This window comes from Ursus maritimus, unplaced genomic scaffold, assembly GCF_017311325.1.
Source record: "Ursus maritimus isolate PB19 unplaced genomic scaffold, ASM1731132v1 scaffold_21, whole genome shotgun sequence".
In the NCBI taxonomy this organism is placed as follows: Eukaryota; Metazoa; Chordata; class Mammalia; order Carnivora; family Ursidae; genus Ursus; species Ursus maritimus.
Genome location: NW_024424564.1, coordinates 48068252 through 48089106, shown reverse-complemented (window position 1 = coordinate 48089106; position 20855 = coordinate 48068252).

The window sequence follows — 20855 nt, the reverse complement described above, 5'->3', positions numbered from 1 at the left end:
CCGTGAAAGGTGTTGTGAAGAGCCGCCTACGCTAGGAGGCGTCTCATCATATGGAGTAAGCAGGCCAGAAGGAGTCCATTTATGGGGCAATTTCTGAACGGAGTGGGCATCAGATCAGAGGTCTTCAGGGACAACCTCACCAAAGGCAAGAGGCTCACGCTGCCCTGGAATGCTCGTATGGCACTGAGATAAGGAGAGGTGATGGGTGGAGAAGTGGCTTCCAGGAGGAAGTAAGGACACAAGCAAAGGCATGGGGGTAAAAACCAAGGTGGTGAGGGCAGGCACTCGACCCTGACCCACTGGGTGCCCAGCAAGAAGCCCCAGGCCGGAGAGTGACAGCAGACAGCAATCGGACAGCAAGTCAGGGAGAAGCTACCAAACATTGCTCACTTTCTCTCCATTGTCCTCTGGCAACATTTTTCATAAAGTTCAAAAGACTGGACAGGACCGAGAAGCCGCCAGATCGAAGATTCTCAGCTCCAGCCTCCCAAAGTGGCCGCCAGCCCTGCCTGCATACCCGGGGTGACACTGAGCTCCCCACTTCCCGGGCAGCAGCTTTGCTCCCTGAGCACCTCTGGATCGTTCAAAGTCCTCTTTCATATTTAAGGGAGAAATTTGCTTCCCTCCATGATTCCTAGTGCATTCCCGGTCTCACAGGACTACCACCCCTCCCCAGCCACCCTCAAGCAGCCACACTAGCAGAAAGTTCCGCTCTATGTCCACCCGAAATACTTAGCCTTCATTGTTCATTCCTCCATTCTTCTGGCCTCAGGAGAGGTGAGCTTTGTGCGCAGGAGGCTGTGGACAGACTAAAGGTCATAGAAGAAGTGGGGATGAGGGGCGTCCCTCAAACCTGCTGGCGGACGGGATTGCACCTCCAGGTCTCTGGCCAGCGAGGCTGCAGCAGTCCCTCCCAGAGGCCCTCGCTGGCGGCAGGAGCTTCATTTATTCATTATTGCTATTTATATTGTGTCTGATGTTGCAGAAGGCTGCAGCAGCCGCACGTACTCATTAGGCCCTGCCGTGCCTGGGAGCAAAGGGGCCTGCAGGACACAGGGTGGACCCTGGCCTGGAGTCCTTCGTGCACCCACCTGAGCTGACAGCTGGGCCAGGCTCCCATCCCCTCCTCCCCGCCCCTGGGACCAAAGACCAACCAGGGCCTCCCCTCCTACTCCGGGAGCAGCCCAGGCTCACTTCCATCCCCAGGAGAACTTTCCAGCAATGGAAGTGGCTAGAAGGGTCGGAGAATCTATTAAGGAGGGTAAGCAAGCTGGGGCAGAAGAAAACTGGGGCAGAATTCCTGCTCAGGACGAGATGAGGTCCCTTCAGGAGCAAAGACCCTAACACACAGAGACAAAGATGCCGATGGCCTCCAAATCCACACTGATCTGTTTCTCAAACACAAAGCTTGTGTCTGTGCCAGGCCCTGGTTTAAGCCCATCCCCACCCCCACCCCCACCACCCCCCCCACCCCCACCAACAACATCATCATCACCATCACCATCATCACCACCATCAATAACATCATCATCACCATAACCACCACCACCATCACCACCACCGCCATCACCACTATCACTATCACCACCACCAACATCATCATCATCACCATCATCACCATCACCATCACCACCACCACCACCACTATCACCATCAGTATATCATCGTCATCACCATCATGTCATCACCATCACGTCATCACTGTCATCATCACCGTAATCATCACTATCACCATCCACCATCACTATCACTATCACCACCACCAACATCATCATCATCACCATCATCACCATCACCATCACCACCACCATCACCACTATCACCACCACCACCATCACCATCACCACCAACACTACCATCATCACCATAATCACTACCACCATCACCACTATCACCATCACCACCAACATCATCATCATCACCATCATCACCATCACCAGCACCACCACCACCATCATCATCACCACCATCACCACCATCACCACCACCAGCACCACCATCATCATCACCATCACCATTATCACCACCATCAATAATATCATCATCACCATAATCACTACCACCATCACCACTATCACCATCACCACCAACATCATCATCATCACCATCATCACCACCACCATCACCACCACCACTACCACCATCACCACCACCACCACAGCATCACAGAGGCTCTGACTGAGTCTGACTCTGTGCTGGGCAATGAGCAAAGGGCTTTCTATGCATCATTTATGTCAATTTCCACCACAGCCCCCTAAGGAACAAACCATCCTTATTCCCACTTTATGGAGAAAGAAACTGGGGCCCAGAGAAGTCCAGCAGTGCCCATCGTCACTCAGCTGGTAAAGGGCAGAGTCAAGGTCCCAGTTCAGGTCTGCCACTCCCGAGCGTAAGCACTGAATCTTCACAGACACCACCCTGGGACAGGGAAAGATGCCCTGGAACCAGACATTCCCTCCCAAGCTGAGTCCCCAGACAGTGCTGATATAGCTGCCGGTGCAGCCGAGAGCCCCAGTGTGGACAAAGACCCTCCATGTCTGTGGGGAAATCTGACTCCCAGAATCTTCCAGAGCCCTAGGAGTGTGGCGGGGAGAAGCTTTGTGTCTGCAGAGCTCAGAGCCCTGATGGAGAAAGACGTGAGGCTTCGCATGGTCACCCCAGGCCCTGTGCGAGTGTGTGTGTGAGTGTGTGTGTGTGTGTGTGTGCGAGTGTGTGTGTGTGTGAGTGTGTGTGTGTGTGCCCGCATATGCATACATGTGTGTTTTTGTGTATTCACCAGCACACACAGGCAGACAACTTGTTTATCCCTTTATCAACAACCACACATCAGCTAAATGTCGCAGCTAGGAGAATAAGCAACAAATTCATTCTGGGAACCCTAGGATCTAGGAATCTCAGAATCAGAGTATCTTCAAATCAGCCAGAACCTTAAAGGCCCAACATATTCTCTACAATAACCTCGGATTCTATAGCGAGGCATTTCAGAGCACAGGCCGGAGGCCACACCTGACGTGTAGTGCCAGCTCTGAAACCACGTCCCCCCTGGCGCCCCACTCAGCCTGGCGGTGGCCCGTGGTGACCCTGACTATAAAGTGAAGGTGAGACTGTGCTGTGGCAGGACTGCCGAGAGGATGAAGTGGGGTGACACGCACAGGAGCACTGGCCGCACCACCAGACACTGGGCCGGCGCACAGCGGGCCCCGTGACGGTCTACTTTGCCTGTGAGTGCCGATGCCATGCAATTCCAGAATCCCACAACTTCAGAGACTCAAAGACACAGTGCCTGCCTCTTACAGGCCCCAGATCTCCACGCAGGGAGTCTCTGAAAAGAATGGGATCCCCAAAGGGGCGTAGTTGGTCACCATGTGCTCATCCGCACAACGACCACACACTCACAGGCATACTCACACTCACACACACCCATCCACCCACACGAACACACACGCTCACAGATGTACACAACCGGACATGTACTCTCACACTCAGACACACAGTGTTTACTCACACAGACCTCACACGCTCACATATTCACACGGACACACACTCACACACACACGCTCACCGATGCAGAACCTGCATCTGGCGGCCTATAGAAGTCTGTGAGGCTGCGGGAAACGTGCCTCCTGGAATCTTCCAGCCAGCATCCCAGAGCCCCTGGAACCCTCTGTCTGCTCCCTCTTCCGCATGACAGCCCTGCAGATGCATGACGACAGCCCGCCCACCCCGGAGCCTCATCTGCCCCGGGCCTCTTGTCACCAGCTCCCTCAACCACTCCTTGGGTGACATTTCCAGATCATCTACTCCTTGGGACCCAACCCCAGTCAGACTCAAGTTTGCCTACTTTCCCCTGCAAGGGCAGGACCAGATCGACACCGAATAACCCGGAGTAGAGCAGAGAGGTCACCCGCCTGATTCTGCAGTGGGGCCGTCTCTTGATGCAGCCTGGGAGCCCCAGAGCCTGGCTGGCAAGCCAGTCAGACTGCAGCATCTAGGGTGCATGTGGTCTACTGGAGCCCTCAGATCCTCTTCAGAGAAACTACAGCCAAAGCAAGTCTCCTCTAGCCTAAAGATGAATGGCTCGAGTATGGCCCCAGATGCACGACCTGACTTAAAACTTCCTCTGATCTGCCCCACCGAGCCTGCATAGTCATCTTGGTCCTGTCACCAAAATCAACAGCCAGCCCTCCCAGCTTTGCAGTGTTGGACGAGTGGATCGGAAGCCCCTCCCGTGATGGCTGCCAAGAGTCCCAGCTGACATTATTAGTTGAGCACATACTGTGTGCCAGGCACCTCGTTACAACCCAGCGAAGTAAGTGTTTTTGCTCTCTCCACTTTACAGGTAAGGAAACTGAGGCACAGAGAGGCTAAGGGATTTTCCCAGGGCTACTAAGTGAAAGAGGTAAGAGTTGGCTCTGGAAGGCCCAAATCCATGTCACCTGTTAAAGGGTCATCCAGACCAGGCGGAGAACAGGACGATACAGCACGCGCACCCCCGCCCCCGGCGCCTGTCCACGTGCCTGCCACTAGGCCTCGCCACTGTTTGCCAGCTCTCAGCCTTAGACTAGTGCCAGCCAGCGAGCCTGTATCTGAATCTCCATCAGTGTGTTTGAACATTTCCCAGCAGGCGACTCTGCTGATCATTTTTTACTCATTCTGCTGTAACGAGGGCCTTGGGTCTTACTTCAGCTAAAAACTAAGAGGGAATGTGGTCCCTGGAGGGAGGTCACGGTCTCACCAAGCTTTGTGTCCTCCTGTATAAAATGCAGAACGGGACTCCTTCGCTACCTCACTAAAGGGATAGCAAATAGGGGGAAAGAACTGGAAAGTACCTTCACGAGAAAAAACAGCTTCGGTTCACTATAGCAGGCCCCATGCGGAGGCACTGCAGAGACATGTCTAAGCCTCACAAAAATCCCTTAAGGTGGACGGTATTGTCCCCCTTGTACAAGAAGCCGATTCCCCCCGTGATGCTAAGTGCCTTCCCTCTCTGGGCCATGCCCATGATCGAGAACGTGCTCATGTCTCTCCCCCCCACCCCCCCAGGGACAAGAGCTGAGTGGTCCAGGGAGAACCAACAGAGAACTAGCTCATTAGGGCCTGCAGTCAGTGACGAGGAGAGAAAAGCCTGACATTCTTCTCAAAATGCATCATCAGTGAGACCACCACGGCCAGAGTTCAGGAAGAGGGGGAACTGGCAGAAGCAGGGCCTCGGAGAAGGGAGAAGTTTCGTGAGGCAGGGCCAGGTCTGTGCTGACTTCCAGCGCCAAAAGACCATGGCCTCCAACCTGGAGAAACCACTTCCCTCTTATCCTCTCCTGCTCAACGAGCCCCCCTCCAAGCCCCTCACGCTTGTTCAAGGACATCCCAACACCTGGTGCCTTCAAGCCCTCCACAGTCTGCCCACATACATACCACACAGAGCCCCATTATCCCCTGCAAGGGCACAAGAGACAGCCAGGCCCTGTCGCCATATGCCCACACAGCACCCAGCAGAGGGGAGCCCCGGGCCCCCTCTCAGGGGCACAGAACTCCAATAGGACAGAATTGGTCTGCTCCCCTTTGTTCACTGCTATGTCCCCCAGTAACCAGAACAGGGCTTGGCACATAGTAGGTGTTTAATAAATGTCAGAGAGAGAAAAGGAAATCAGGCATGTTTTCTTCCTTCCTCAAGCTGGCAGCCATGAGGGGGAGAGACTCAGCCCACACCTTCCTGGATATCAGGATCCACAGGCCCACGGACCTACGGACCAGTAGATCCCCAAATCCACACAGCCACAGATTCACAGACACATACGCCCACAGATCTGCAGACCCTTAGACCCACACGCGCATAGTTACAGAGAGCCCCAGACCATAGACCAAGGGCACGGACGCACGGCCTGTGCACGCAGAGCTCCCTCAGCTGCGGGCACAAGGCAAGAGCAGATCCTGGGAACGTGTTTGAAGAAAGCATTCTGCAGAAAAGAACTGGAGGGAGGGAAGGGGTCAGAAAGGAGGTGTGGGGAAGGAAGGAAGAGAAAGGAAGCAGGGAGGAGGAAAAGGGATGGAGAAGAGGGAAGGAGGACCCTGCTCTCCATGCAGCCTAGTAGGGGCTCCCTGGGCCCCCCACACCCAGCCTGGCATCCCATCTTTCCAGACTTAGTGTCTGAGCACCCTGAGCTGAGGGCTGGGCACCTCAGAGAACAAGCAGGCAGAGGGGGAGACAGACGGGAATCCAGGAGCCCCACAAGAGCCGCTTTGTTACCTTGGAAAGCACTCAGAAGCTGCCTGGGGGCGGGAGCTGTTCCATGGTGGGGGAGAACTGAGTGGTGTCCAGAAACAGACTTTCCTGGGAGGAATGAGGCCCCCGGGAGTCCCACTTGGGGTGTGGGGTGAGGGCGGCAGAGCCGGCAGTGGAGGGGGCATGATGAAGGGGCCTGGGAGAGTCACAGGTGGCGACGCCCCTGAGGATCCAGGTCCAGGACACAGAGGAGCTGCGGAGCTGCGATCACAGCAGTCCCTAAAACTGCTCCCAGCTTGGCTGTGGGCTTTCTGGGGGAGTCTGTCTGGAGCCCGTGACAGAGGGTGAGAGAGGAGCGGTTCTCACTCTCTGCCCCCACCTTCCCACCCAAGGTCAAGGGGAGTCAGGGCACAGGGACTCAGGTACTGCTGCTTGGTGCCCTCTGGTGGGCCTAGAAGATGCCCTCTCAGAAGCACCTGGAATGGGGGGGAGGCCAGGAGGGGCCTTCTGCAGAGCCTGTAGCCCCTCCCCAGAGCTGCCCCTCAGGGTGCCCAGGGGCAGGCTGGGCTGCTCTGAACAGCCAGGAAGAGAGTGCAGGGACTCGGTGTGGCGCCCAGGCCCTCCTGGTGTGTGTGTGCCTGGGCTTGTGAATTTGGTGCCAGACCAGCTCAGCACCACCTCCCAGGATGTGCTCCTCCCTCTTCCTCTTCCTCCCCCGACTGCAGCCTCAGAATTGGTCCCCACTCTGTGTCGCCCTACCCTGTCACCCACTGGCATCCCCTCCCTCTGGCTCAGCCTTGATGGAGGAGGCGGGAAGGAGACAGGGAGGTAGCTAGACTCCCCACCCTGTCCCCAGCCCAGCCCAGGTCCTGAAGTCTGAACAAAAAGTTTATCCTGAAGGGTGGACGAGAGTTTCCAAAGCCAGTCCTTGGGGCTGAGGGGAAATATTGATCCAAGAGGTGACTTGACAGTGTGGGCAGGGCCTGAAGATCGCAGCCTCGGGAAGCAGGCCCGAACTCCTCGGCCAGACCCTTTCCCACGGGCCCAGCCCATGGACCCACATCCCTATCTCCACAGCGTCCCCATTCCTGGGTGGTGCCAGCATCTGCTGGGCGAATCCTCAGGGTGGTGAGAGACAGAAGGACGGACTGGCTCCCTGCTCAGGCCAACCTGAGACTCCAGCCCTAGGGCATTCCTCACATGGCGTGTCAGACCCCATCACACCATACAGGCACAGACGCAAGCAAGCTTTCTCTGTCTCTGTCTCTCTGTCTCTCTCTCTCTCACACACACACACACACACACACACACCTGGACCCAGAACACAGACTCGCACAGCCAAAAGAATATAGCTCAGGGTTCTCCCCACACGCCAGTCTCATCCCCGACTAGGAGCCCCCAGGACCCGGGAAAGAAGAAGAAAGACACAAGCAGAGGGGCTGACTGGTGCCTCAGCCTAGGCCCATCCAAAAGCCCCCTCCCCCAGACATCATGCCTCCCCCCAAGAGGCCTCCCCACTCCCTGTCAAGGCCTCTTGCCCCCCACACCCCCCCATCACCACCCAGCACACAATTAAAACCCAATCATCATAAACACTCATTATATAACCAGCCCCAACCTGCTGAGGATTCCTTTTACCCCCTAGAGTCCCGGCTCCAGCCCCTGGCCTGGCTTCATGCAGCGAAGCCTTGAGCACCCCCGGAGGGGGGGTGCTGGCCCAGGAGGGGGCCCACTACCACCTCTGGCTCCAGGAAAGTTAACGGCTCCCTGGGATTCCCCCATTCAATCCCCCTGCTGCTACTCTCCCTTTGCTAATACTCCCAGCTCAGCCCTCTGGACACTGACACCAGCCCTGGTCCAGCTGGCCGCAAAGCCGCAGCAACGGTGGGGCAGCGGGACAGACAGACACAGACTGCCCCCTCGGCCGGCAGCCTGACTTGTTGAATAAATTTCTGCAGCGCTGGCTCTGCCGGCTTCAGCATTGGCACCGAGAGAACTTTCGTGGCCTTGGAGAAGGGACCGGTCAAAGTTTCCCGTCCTTCCTCCCAAGGCACCTGCCCGAAAGCACGCGATGGGGGCCGACCTGATGGGCACGCATGTGTCGGGGAGGGGGGGGAACAGGTCCCCAGAAATAAACAAATAAACGCCTCAGTAAAGAAAGCACCCGCTCGAAGAAATTGGCCTCAGAGCGGAGCCCTCCCTGCCTTCCCCCCCACCCCCACCCCCACCTACCTTGGCATGGACTTGGCAGGGCAGCAGGGGGTCGTCCGGGTTAGAGACGCGGGGACGCCGCGTGCCCCCGAAGCCGGAAATCGAGGGGGGACCCCCGGCCCCGCCAGCCGCCCCCCCCCCGCCAATTCAGGATCAGCTGAGCCCCTGGGGCGCGCGGGGCGGCGGGCGGTGGGCGGCGGGCCCCGGGGCCCGGGCCATGGCGGGAGGAGACGGCGGGCGGCGGAGGGTCGGCGAGGCTGGGGCGGGCGGCGAGAAGCCGGCGGCGCGGACGAGCGGCGGACGGCGCCGGAGTTGGAGCGCGCGGCGGGCGGGCGGGAGCGCGGCGCTCCGGGGCCGGGGGCGGGGGCGCTGCGGAGATCCAGCGGCCGGCAAGCGGCCGGCGAGGACCGAGCGGCGGCGGCGCGGGGTTGGGGCTGGTCCCTCGCCCGGCTCTGCTCGGCTCGCGCCTCCGGCCGCGGGCTTGAGGCGCGGGGTCTGCGCGCGGCGGGGGCTGCGGAGGAGCCCGAGCGCCCGGCGGTGCGGGGACGTGCGGCGGCGGCGAGACCGAGCCGCGCCGCGTGCGAGGCAAAGCCGTCCTTATACTGACACCAAATGTCTTCGGGGAAAGCTGCAGGCGCGGGACGCTGGAGGGGGAAGGCGTGGAGGCGACAGACAGACTCACGGCAGCGGCTGGTGAGCCCCCGCTCCTCCCCAGAGGGCAGGAAGCCCCAAGCCTTGGGGCCACCTCCTTAAAATTCAGGGTCGTGCCTGGAGGAGGGTCCTATCGAGGGGGCTGCGTCATGCGTAAAAAGGGAGGAACGCCCATTACTGACCACCCTTGTGTCCCAGGTCCCTGCTTATCCACGTAACACTTTGGATTCTCACTGAGGTACTGTGAGATTGGGGGAGGGGGGCTCCCCCACTGCCCGACAGAGGCGCTGCCCAGCTGAGGCCACAGCTCTTAAATGGTGGAGCAGGCTACGATGGGACTCCAGAGGTGGCTCCTCGGCCCAGGCAGCTTCCCGCTGATCTGCATCAGTGCTTCTTCCCAACCTTCAGGGCTTGGCTGAAAGGTCACCTCCTCCAGGAAGGCTTCCAAGAGGGCTCCCAAGTAGAACAGAGGCTTCATTCTCCAGCTTCAAATGCCCCTAGCCTCTCCACTTCCCCTGGGGAGCCTGGGTCACAAGAGCCTGAAGCATATAAGAGGCACTCAGCTCAGCCCTCTCCAACTCCACCTCACCTCCTTGGAAAATTGGGGGGGGAGGGGGTCCTGCATTATCCTGGGGATGGGGGAGGGTGCTGATACTGACGTTACTGAGGCCTGCCCTGGGGCCACTTGGCCTGGGAGATGGGCAGACCTGTGGAGGAAGGGGCACTCAGATTTGATCCCAGCTCTGTGGCTTCCTCACTGAGGAAGCCCTTTCAAGTCTCTGAGCCTCAGCTTCCTCATCTGCGAAAGGGAGATAAAAGTTCACACTTTGCAGAAGAAGAACAGTCTATAAAGGGCTTAGCACCATCCCTGGCACCTAGTAGGTGCTCAGCGAACAGTCGTCTCTTCCTATCCTTTAATCTGTCCAGGGAGACAGGACAAACCTCTGTCACCAGAGCACCGTGAAAGGTGTTGTAGGCACGCCTACGCTAGGAGGCGTCTCATCATATGGAGTAAGCAGGCCAGAAGGAGTCCATTTATGGGGCAATTTCTGAACGGAGTGGGCATCAGATCAGGAGTCTTCAAGGGACAACCTCACCAAAGGCAAGAGGCTCACGCTGCGCCTGGAATGCTCGTATGGCACTGAGATAAGAGGAGAGGTGATGGGTGGAGAAGTGGCTTCCAGGAGGAAGTAAGGACACAAGCAAAGGCATGGGGGTAAAAACCAAGGTGGTGGGGGCAGGCACTCCAGGCCTGACCCACTGAGTGCCCAGCAGAAAGCCCCAGGCCCGGGAGAGTGACAGCAGACAGCAATCGGACAGCAAGTCAGGGAGAAGCTACCAAACATTGCTCACTTTCTCTCCATTGTCCTCTGGCAACATTTTCATAAAGTTCAAAAGACTGGACAGGACCTTGAGAAGCCGCCAGATCGTGAATTCTCAGCTCCAGCCTCCCAAAGTGGCCGCCCAGCCCCTGCCTGCATACCCGGGGTGACACTGAGCTCCCCACTTCCCCGGGCAGCCGCTTTGCTCCCTGAGCACCTCTGGATCGTTCAAAGTCCTCTTTCATATTTAAGGAGAAATTTGCTTCCCTCCATGATTCTAGTGCATTCCCCGGTCCTCACAGGACTACCACCCCTCCCCAGCCACCCTCAAGCAGCCACACTAGCAGAAAGTTCCGCTCTATGTCCACCCGAAATACTTGACGCCTTCATTGTTCATTCCTCCATTCTTCTGGCCTCAGGAGAGGTGAGCTTTGTGCGCAGGGAGGCTGTGGACAGACTAAAGGTCATAGAAGAAGTGGGGATGAGGGGCGACCCTCAAACCTGCTGGCGGACGGGATTGCACCTCCAGGTCTCGGCCAGAGGCGAGGCTGCAGCAGTCCCTCCCAGAGGCCCTCGCTGGCGGCAGGAGCTTCATTTATTCATTATTGCTATTTATATTGTGTCTGGTATTTGCAGAAGGCTGCAGCAGCCGCACATACTCATTAGGCCCTGCCGTGCCCTGGGAGCAAGGGGCCTGCAGGACAGCAGGGTGGACCCCTGGCCTGGAGTCCCTTCGTGCACCCACCTGAGCTGACAGCTGGGCCAGGCTCCCCATCCCCTCCCCCTCCCCGCCCCTGGGACCAAAGACCAACCAGGGCCTCCCTCCCTACTCCGGGAGCAGCCCAGGCTCACTTCCATCCCCAGGAGAACTTTCCAGCAATGGAAGTGGCTAGAAGGGTCGGGAGAATCTATTAAGGAGGGTAAGCAAGCTGGGGCAGAAGAAAACTGGGGCAGAATTCCTGCTCCAGGACGCGAGATGAGGTCCCTTCCAGGAGCAAAGACCCTAAGCACACAGAGACAAAGATGCCGATGGCCTCCAAATCCACACTGATCTGTTTCTCAAACACAAAGCTTGTGTCTGTGCCAGGCCCTGGTTTAAGCCCTCGACAAATATTAACGCATTTAATTCTTTCCACAATCGTGTAAATCGTCACTCCTGTTTCAGAGATGAGGGGCCACTGGCACAGAGAAGTCAGGTAACTTGTTCTAGATCACACAGCCAGTAAACGGCAGAGCTGCTGTTTGAATTCAGGGCATCCAGCTCCAGAATCTGGGCTCCTAACTTGGGTTCTGAATTCTAAGATTCAAAAATTCTAAGAGTTAAAGTGTCCAGGATTCCAAACTGGCAGAGTGGCCCCACCATTCAGAGTCGAAAGGGACCTGGCCAGGGATACCCTCATGTAGGCCACCCTGTTCCCCTTCAGAACACATTCCCCCCAGGGCGTGGGAAGGGACTGCTCTCAGCGCCCAGCAGCAACTGAACACCTACGTGAGGACCAGGCCCCGGGAGCAGCCCACTGTGAGGAGAAAACCAATGGCAGAAAATGAACTTCAATGTTCTGAAAGCCTTTATCAAGCGTGTACTGGGTACCAGGCCTGTGCCAGGGCCGGAGGATGTTTGAGATGAAAGGTCCGGAAACGCTGTAGCTAAAACAGGGAGGGGGTTTGGATGCAGAGGGATGGGTTCCAAGAGCCCAAGAGCACAGTCTAGGAGTAGTGGCTGAATTGGCGGAGGGAGAGAAAGGAAGTTTCAGAGGGAAAGTGTGGAGAGTGAAGGGAGAGGGGAGGAGAGCCTGCAAAATGGAGGAGGCGGGGGTCACACAGAAGGGGGCCCCCCAGAAAGGGATGGAGGACTCCGACGTGAGCAGCTTGCATGGCTGGAGAGCTGGTTCCCCTCCCCCTGCCAACCCCCTGGAAAGTCAGCAAGACACACACACACACACACACACACCTAGTGCAAGTGGATGTCCAGTTTGTGGATGTCAAGATCAGAGCCGATGTGGACGACCAGCCCTGGGACCAGCCAGTCCATCCCCCAACTGGACTAGGCTGGCAGGAGCAAAGTCAAAATCAGAGAAGCCCAGGAGGACATTAGCCTCCCTGCAGGGCAGGGTCCTGTGGCCACAGGAATCCTGCCCAGGCAGGAAGGGTGAGGTTGGGGCCTCTTACCCAAATAAGGAGCTGGGGGAGCCTCCCTCCCCACTGCCCGGTGCCTATTTACTCCATTTGCCCACTTAATCCTGGCAACAGTTCTGGGTGAGAGGTTGCGCGAAGCTCGTTTTATAGATGGGAGAACCAGAATCTAGAGAAATTAAGTAAATTATCCAGGGTCACTCAGCTAATGAGCGACAGATGCAGGATTCCATGCCAGAGTGAGTGTGTGTGCGTGTGTGTGTGTGTGTGTGAGAGAGAGAGAGAGAGAGAGAGAGACTGAGAGACAGAGAGACAGAGACAGAGATCCTTCTCGTACCTGCCCAGGAAGGCGGCTGGAGGCAAACAGAAGGAAAGGGGTAGATCACAGGATCCTCAGGCTCTTGCAGCGTGGGAGGTCCCTGACTCTCAGCCAAAGAAGGCCACTGATGCCCTAGAAGTTTCTGGATGGGGCTTGAAGCATCCAGTCTGGGCGCATTTGGAAAGGGTGCTGATACCCCGGCAGCCTACACCCAGCAAGGACGAGGATGGAGCGGCAGCGGGTTTACTCCAGCATGAATGTCAGACGAAGACCTGCCACGGGGAACCGCCCAAACTCCCACCGCAGACAGAGACACCAGAAGCCCCCATCACATTTGACTGGTGTTTGACCAGTGGCACATCATCCCCTTGGCGCCTCCCAACATCTGGCCTACAGATGGACCTGGCATCCAGTAGGTGCTCAATATTTGCTGAGTGCATTTCTTGAATGCCAGGGCTCTGAGCAGTCATTTTCAGGTCCATTTTACTGACTTGAGGAGCTTGAGGTCATGAGAGGTGATGCAGCATGCCATCAGTCACCCCGGATGATTGCTCAGTGACATTTATTAAGCACCTACTATGTGCCAGGTGTTGGATATACAGCAATGACAAAACCCAATCCAGTGGGGAACAGCCATGTTTAGACAGCCCAGGTTAAGTGGAGTAGAAGAGGAAACCATCATTCCTGGCGTGGGAGGGTCGTAGAAGACGTCACACAGTAACGTGACTGCTGCGTGAAGGCTTGGAGGGAGGGTGGGGCGTGCGCAGGTAAGAGCATCAGAGGACTTCCAGGCAGGGGGAACAGCAGGAGAAAAGGCCTGGGGCTACGAAGGAGCAAGGCTTATTGTGGGGACAAGAGGAAGTCCCTCCTGGCCAGGCCAAGTCTCTGACTGCCAGGCTGAGGCAAGTGCGGGTGGGGCGTGGCGAGGCCAGGCTTGTTGAGGAGGCCCTGCCTGGGTGCTGTGTGAGCTGACTGCAGAAGGCAAGATGGGGGTCTGCATTTACCTGGCTGTATTGCTGATGGGAGAGATAAGACAGATTTGAGGGATGTTTCAGAGGGCAGAAGAACAGGACTTGGAAACTTAAGGAAGGAGGGAGGGCCCTGGTTTCTGGTCCTTCTCTGGGTGGATGGTGGTGTCTGATGTTTCCCAGAGCCTGGCTCCCAGAAACTCCCCAGCCTGGGAAGGCAGACGCTATGGCGGGGGTGAACGGGGCATAGAGAGGGAGAGAAGACAAATCAGGGAGGCATGGAAGCATGAGACAGGACAGGGGGGGACAGGGGAGGTGAAGGGAGCTGAGCTCAGGCAGGGTGGAGCAGTGGAGCCCCAAGGAGCAAGAGAGGGGAGGCACGGAGAGCAATCAGCTCAGCTCTGGGCATCCCTACCCGCTGCTTTCTTCCCTCTGCCTCTGTGGGTGTCTTTCTCCTTCTTCTGTTCCTCCTGGCTGCTCCCTTCCTCCCGGGCTGTTTATCTTTCTTCTCCTTTCTCTGACTCTCTCCATCTTTCTTCTTCCATCCCCCTCCTCTCTCTCACTCCTCTGTCCCCCAGTGTGTCTGGCTCCCTGTCTGTCCCACTCCCTGTCCTCATGCTCTGTGCCTGTGTGTCTCTCGCGCTCGTGCACGTGCTCTCACGCCCTCTCTCTCTGCTGCTCCCGCTGCTTGGAGAAAGAATAATAGAGCAGGCAACTCTTCCTTTTCTCTTCGGCTGGACAAAGGCTGGCACCCCGGCAGTCCAGCCTCAGGAAGCCACCTTCAATGTCACCATCAAGGAGAGAAGAGTATGGGTTTGTGCGGGTGCGAGCTGGCTCAGGGCTGGAGAGGCTGGCCCAGGTTGGCCTTGGCCTCTGCAACCTTCTGACCCCTGGTGCTCAGGATGGGCATTTTGGGGAGCAGGCTGGCTTTGCCCAGAGGCAGGGTAGGCAGCCCCTCAGCCTCTCAGAGTGCCAGAAATTTCACCATCAGGGTTGTTCGGATTTTGATCTTTGTTAAAACTGGAACCCCCCCCCCAACCCCATACTCCCAGGAAGGATCACAGAGCTAAGGATCACGGAACTAGTTCCGCAGCGTGAGGCCTGCTCTGTGCTGATGCCAACTCTGAGTTTTAAAGAATAATCCCCAGCTGCCCTCTGTTTGGCAGTGGTCTGGGGCCGGGACGGGGCAGGGGGGTGGGGGGCGTGGATAGAAAGAGCCATAATCAAATGTCTCCACCTAGAGAGTGCCTTCGAATCCTCAAGCCCAGCTGAGACATTGCCTCCTCTTCCTCTGGGGTCACACCAGGTCAAGTCAGGGGTCCCGTACTCCACTGCTCCCCTTTGCCCCGCCCAGTCTTGATTGCCTGCCTCTCTGCTCTGCCCTTGCCAGGCTGGGAGCCCTGAAAAGAGTGGGGCACAGTGTAGGTACCAGAGGTCTGCTGAATGAATGAATGAATGAATGAATGAATGAATGGTTATCACACAGGAAGCTATGGCAGGGCATCTTTGTCTCTTCAGTAGCTCCATTTTTTTTTAAGATTTTACTTATTTATTGAGAGAGACCGCATGTGTGTGGGAGCTGGGGGAGGAGCAGAGGGAGAGAGAATCTCAAGCAGACTCTTCTCTGTGTGCGGGGAGCCAGACACGGGGCTCCATCTCACAGCCCTGAGATCATGACCTGAGCCAAAATCAAGAGTCAGATGCTTAACCGACTGCGCCACCCAGGCACCCCTTCAGCAGCTCCTTCTGAGCCCCAACTGTGTGTCAGGCACAATTCTAGGCCCTGGGGGGCAAAGCAGTGAAGAAAATGGAGTCTTTGTCCACATGGAGCTTATACTGGAGTTAGGTGAGTCAGAAAAAACATAAGATAAATACATGAAATATATAGGACATCAGTTGATGATCAATCTATAGAGAAAAATAAAGCATTGGAGACCTCACTCCCTACGAAGGGAGTGAGGATGATGGAGTCATTTGCAGTGGTGACAGATCAGCCTGGCTGCCTGGGAGAGAATGCACCCGGAGGGGCGCTGTTCATCAGTCCCCACCTTAGCTGTTGGCTTTCTCAACCCTATCCAAAGTCTGAGCGAATTGACCCAGCTGAAGGCCCAGACACTTCTCCATTCTGGGTGAGCAGAGCCGGGGCTAAAACAGACCAACCAGCCACTCGGCCCCTACTCACCCCTGCTGTCTGTCTCTCATCCTTCCTCTCCTACACTACCCCCAGAGCACACACACTGACAAGTACATGCCTGTTCCCTTTTGTAAATCCTTTCCAGGAATCCTCATGTTGCAGGCAGAGACACGGATGATGGTGAGGGTATTAGAGGGGCCCACGGAGCAATGGAGGAGGCAGATGTCCACCTCAACAGATATCTGGGGAGGTTCCCTGCAGAGAGCAGCTTTCAAGATGTGTTTGGAAGGTGGGAGTGGACATCCACTGATTAAGATGGGGGAACACTTCCAGAGGGGACATCCAGCCTCCAGTTCTGTCTCAAAAGTCTGGGGAGGCAGCATGAGCCCCATAGAGGCAGAAGAGCATACACCTATCACAGAGGCCTTGGGGTTCCCAGGGACCAGCCTGTCCTCACCACCATCCTCCTGCCCTCCGCACCCATGAATTCCCTTGCTCCCTGTCCCCAGCCTGGCGAGGTGAGCAGGGTCATTACGTTCCTCTGGCAGATGCAGAAGCAAGATCCACAGAGGCCAAGAGACTGGCCCAAGGTCACACAGTAGAAAGTGGCAGGGCCCAAAAGCCAAGCCTGGGTCCATTCTCTAGAACACCTAGAGCCTGCAGCCGCCTTGCTTGCAGTCTATAAGGGCCAGAGATCCTCCTGCACCACAGACCCCGGCGGAAACTGGGGAAGGGGTTCTCCACTTCACCCTGCGCACTTATCTCTGGGGCACAGAGCTGTCCTTCCCCAAAAAGGGAAGAAACACAGAGACGCTGACACACAATCGTCACATTCCCATGTGTGCACTCACACAGACACACAAACTGACACATTCACACAGACTCACAAACACCGCAGACACCCTCACACGTACACCCAAACAGATGCCATTTTTGTTAAATACACCCTCTCGCCAAGGCACAAATTCACACAGACACATGCACACCCCCTCTCAAGTACACACAGACACATGCATGTTATTATTACTAAGTTCAAACAAACACAAATGCAAGAGTAAAAATACCCTTTCCCAAATGCACTCAGGAAGAGGGAAAGACATATTGAAGTGTCAGAGAGATAGAGGAAGAAGAAAAAGAGAAGAATGAAAATGGGGGGAAAATCAAGGAAAAGAGAGAGAGCATGCAAGGGGAAGGGCAGATCAGGGAGGGATGGAGTTTAAAGCATCCAGGAGGAGAGATTTAGGGAGAAAGGTGGGAGGGGAGAGATAGGGAGAAGAGATAAGGAGATTAGAAGGCAGGAAGGGGATGGTGTGAGGAAGGGGAGGGAGAGGGGAGGGGGGAGAGGAGAGGGGAAGGGGGAGAGGGGAGAGGGGAGGGAGCCTGTGATTGGAGCCTAACTTTAGCTGCAGCAGCACTGATGACTCACGCTTGGGGGGGAGCATTGAGTCCGCTCCAGGTTTCTGTTTATATACCTCGATGAGCTAAATATACAGGCTAAGGGGTTCTTCTGTTCTAGTCCAGCAGCTCCTCTGCGTTCTCCCTCCGCCCTCGCCTCCCCTCCCCAGCACACACACAAACACCCTTGGAGCCCCTGCCTCTCCCTCTCCTCAGCCCTCTGGGCTCTGTCTACGTCCTCCTGCAGCAGTCAGCACACATCCTGCCCTTGCCTACAGCTCTCCCCACCAGGGTAGTGGCTGCCAAGAGCTGACCATGGGGTTTGGCTCCAAGCTCAAAAACGACATGGTCTAAACCGCCCCTTTCTGAAGCCAGGAGGTCAGGTTGGGGGGCGGGGGCAGAACGCTTGCCCAAGGTCACACAGCATGCAAGCAGATGAGCCACACCAGATCCTCCTGTGACTGCCAGGCCAGAAACTCCCCCAGGAGCCAGGCGTGGGGGCCTGGGATGGTGGGGCCGAGTGCCCAGGGGCAGGCAGGCTGGGGGCTGGAGAAGGAAGAGTGGGGCTGGGAGGGAGAGAGAGCACAGCAGAGGCCTGCAGAGCAAGGAAAAAATGGAACTGGGTGTGTGCTGGGGGAGGATGCAGAATGGGATAGTCAAGAGTCTGGGGAACAAAGGCGAGAGTTCCATCGGAAAAATAATCTCTGGGCCTGTGGACAGCTACTCTGACAACATCAGCCCCCCAGCCAAGCTCCCTGCGGCCGCCCGACCTCCTGAGTCAGCATTCAAGGCCACCCACCCGGCCCAGTCAGAAGCGGGAAGTGTCACCTCCTGCTGAGCGCGTCCATGTCGCTGTCCGTGGTGCTGAACCTCCCGCCGCCTCTCCCCAGCCTAGATAGTGTGGGCTCCCACCCAGACCTCTCCCAGCAGTCCAGTAGGGTTGGAGGGGGAGGTGGTGTTGGATTGGAGGGGGCAGAAGGAGACAAAGGAGAGGGACTGTGACGGAAGTGGCCCCAGCCAGAGGTTTTCAGGGAGAGAGAGCGATTTCTTCTTTGACATCATTCTCAAATAACCACAGTGACCAAGAGGAACACCGTAAGTGAAGATGGCTGACAAATTGAGGAACCAAGGCGGAGTGAGACGTCTGCAAAGCTCGGCAAGTGTTGACACGCACAAATGAATCCAGGCCAGAGGGCGGAAACTGGGCAGGCTGGGAGTAACATCCTCAGCAGAGTTGAACCAAAGCACTTCCAGTTTTCCTGTGTTTTTATGACCCATCTTGGTGAAAAGGCTGTGAGTTTTCACACTGTCAGAACAAACAGCCGTGACTTGTTTCCCAGGGTGCGAAGCTGTTTCATGGACTCCTCCCAGCTACATCACATTTCTGACAATTACAAAATCTTTGATTTCCTCTGGGAATGTGGAACAGCTCTAACCCTCTCTTTCCGCATCACATGCCAGGCTCAGGAGCCTTGTTCCCTGGCACACACCTGCCCCCCAGTGCTCCAGTTACACTTGTCTCATCCCTGCACACTTACTCCCTGAGCAAGGAGTGTATCACAGGTGTTCAGAGGGAGAAGTCTCCAATTTCTTAGATAGAAACTTAGTACCTAAGACAACCTTAAAGACCATTTAATATCATCTTCCCTTTCTACTTTGCCTCATTTTGCAGATGAGAAAATTGAGGCTGCAAAATGAGACAAAATGGGGAGGGATCTGTGCTAGGTTGTTCAAAGAGATCATCAGCCTCCTGAAGTTGCCCGAGACTGTAGGGAGCTTCTTCTGAGTGGGAGCAAGCGGGGAAAAGGCCAGCTCTCTCTCTCAGGACCCCAGGCCCCAGCTTGGCCACGCAGGCCCCTCAGGAGAGACTCTCTGGCCCTGGCAGAAAGATGGCCCCACCTCCCCTTCTCCACAACTCTACTTGCCAGAGTCTCCCAGCCTTCAAATAATGAATGATTCCTAATTTAATTACATCTTTAATTCTTTGGGTCTCTGAGGAGCTTTGAGCTGGAGTCTGAGGAAATGCTCAGTAGTTCCCAAGAGGAATAGAGGATTTCCTTTCCTGTTTTGGAGAAGGAAGGAGAAGCCAGGGTCCCATTTTCCTTTGGGACTGTGTGTGCCTCCTACTTCCCCTGCAGGGAATCCCTCCATCAGACTTGGGCTTTGGGACAAGCAGGATGCTGGGCAGAGGTCAGGGAGGCAGCTGGGGGAGGAAGCAAGGGCCAGAGAGGAAAGCCCCCTCCTGGTATTTTAAAAGACAGTCCTCATCCACACAGCCAAGGAATTGGTTGTGGATTACCATGTACTGGAGCATTGTAATTATAGTGATCACTTCTTGAAGGTCTTCTCTCCTCAGACACTTTATCTGACTTAACTTTAACCTCACAGTTTTACCCTCTGCTTTTTTGCAAAAGAGGAAATAAAGGCTCAAAGGAGAGGAAGTGACTTGCCCAAGGCCACAAGGTACATAAAAGGCATGACCAGGACTCAACAGTGCTCTTCCTGTCTTGAAGCCCCTGCCCACAAGCCCCACCCCCACAGGGGTCTCTAACACACACACACACACACACACACACACACACACACACACCCATCTCTGACAAGGAATCCCAGGGGGTGTCTAATCCAAGATGCTGACACTCCAGGATGAACCTCCTGGAAATGTTTAGGAAATCTTGTGCTCATGTGCAAATTTCCTCAATGAGTAATAATCATAATAGTAATAGCAAACACGGAGTCTTTGTTTTGTGCTAGGCGCCATTCTAAGTACTTCCACATATTAACTCATTTAACTTTCCCAACAGCTTTAGACCCATTTTCCAGATGGGGAGACTGAAGCATTGAGAGGCAAATAACCTGGTTAAAGGTCATGCAGTGAGGAACTGGTGGGTTCTCAAAATCCTGGAAAGTAAGGCTTATAACCCTAATTCTAAAGATCAGGAAACAGAGTCAAAAAGGGGAGCCCCCCCCAAGACACATAGGAAATGACAAGGCTTGAACTCACAGCCAGGTCTGACCCCCACTGCACTGAGTAGGTGGGGATCTCAATTTCCACATTTCTCAAATGGGTCTGACACCTGTGTCACAGATTAAATGTGAGGACCAGATATTAACTGGAAAAGTGCTCTGTGAATGGATGGGCACCAAAACATGATAGCTACATTCATAAAGCTCTTAGAATATGTTCATTTAACCCTCACAATAACTTACAGCGTTGGCATTATCGTTAAGCACAACGCTATGATGAGGAAACTAAGGCACAGAGAGTTTAAGTAATTTGTCCAAGGTCGCACAGCCCATAGATGGGGGAGCCAGGATTTGAACCCAGGCAGCTGGCTCCAGAGTCAGGCCCTTAACCACCATGTTCTGCTTTCTCCCTTGAGGAGTATCAGGGAAGAGGTGGGAGGCAATGGACCACGCAGGCCTGGGAGGACACAGGAGGAGGTCATCTGGCAAAGAATAAGGGAGGGCAGAGTCAGAAGAAGGATTGATCCTGGGACCA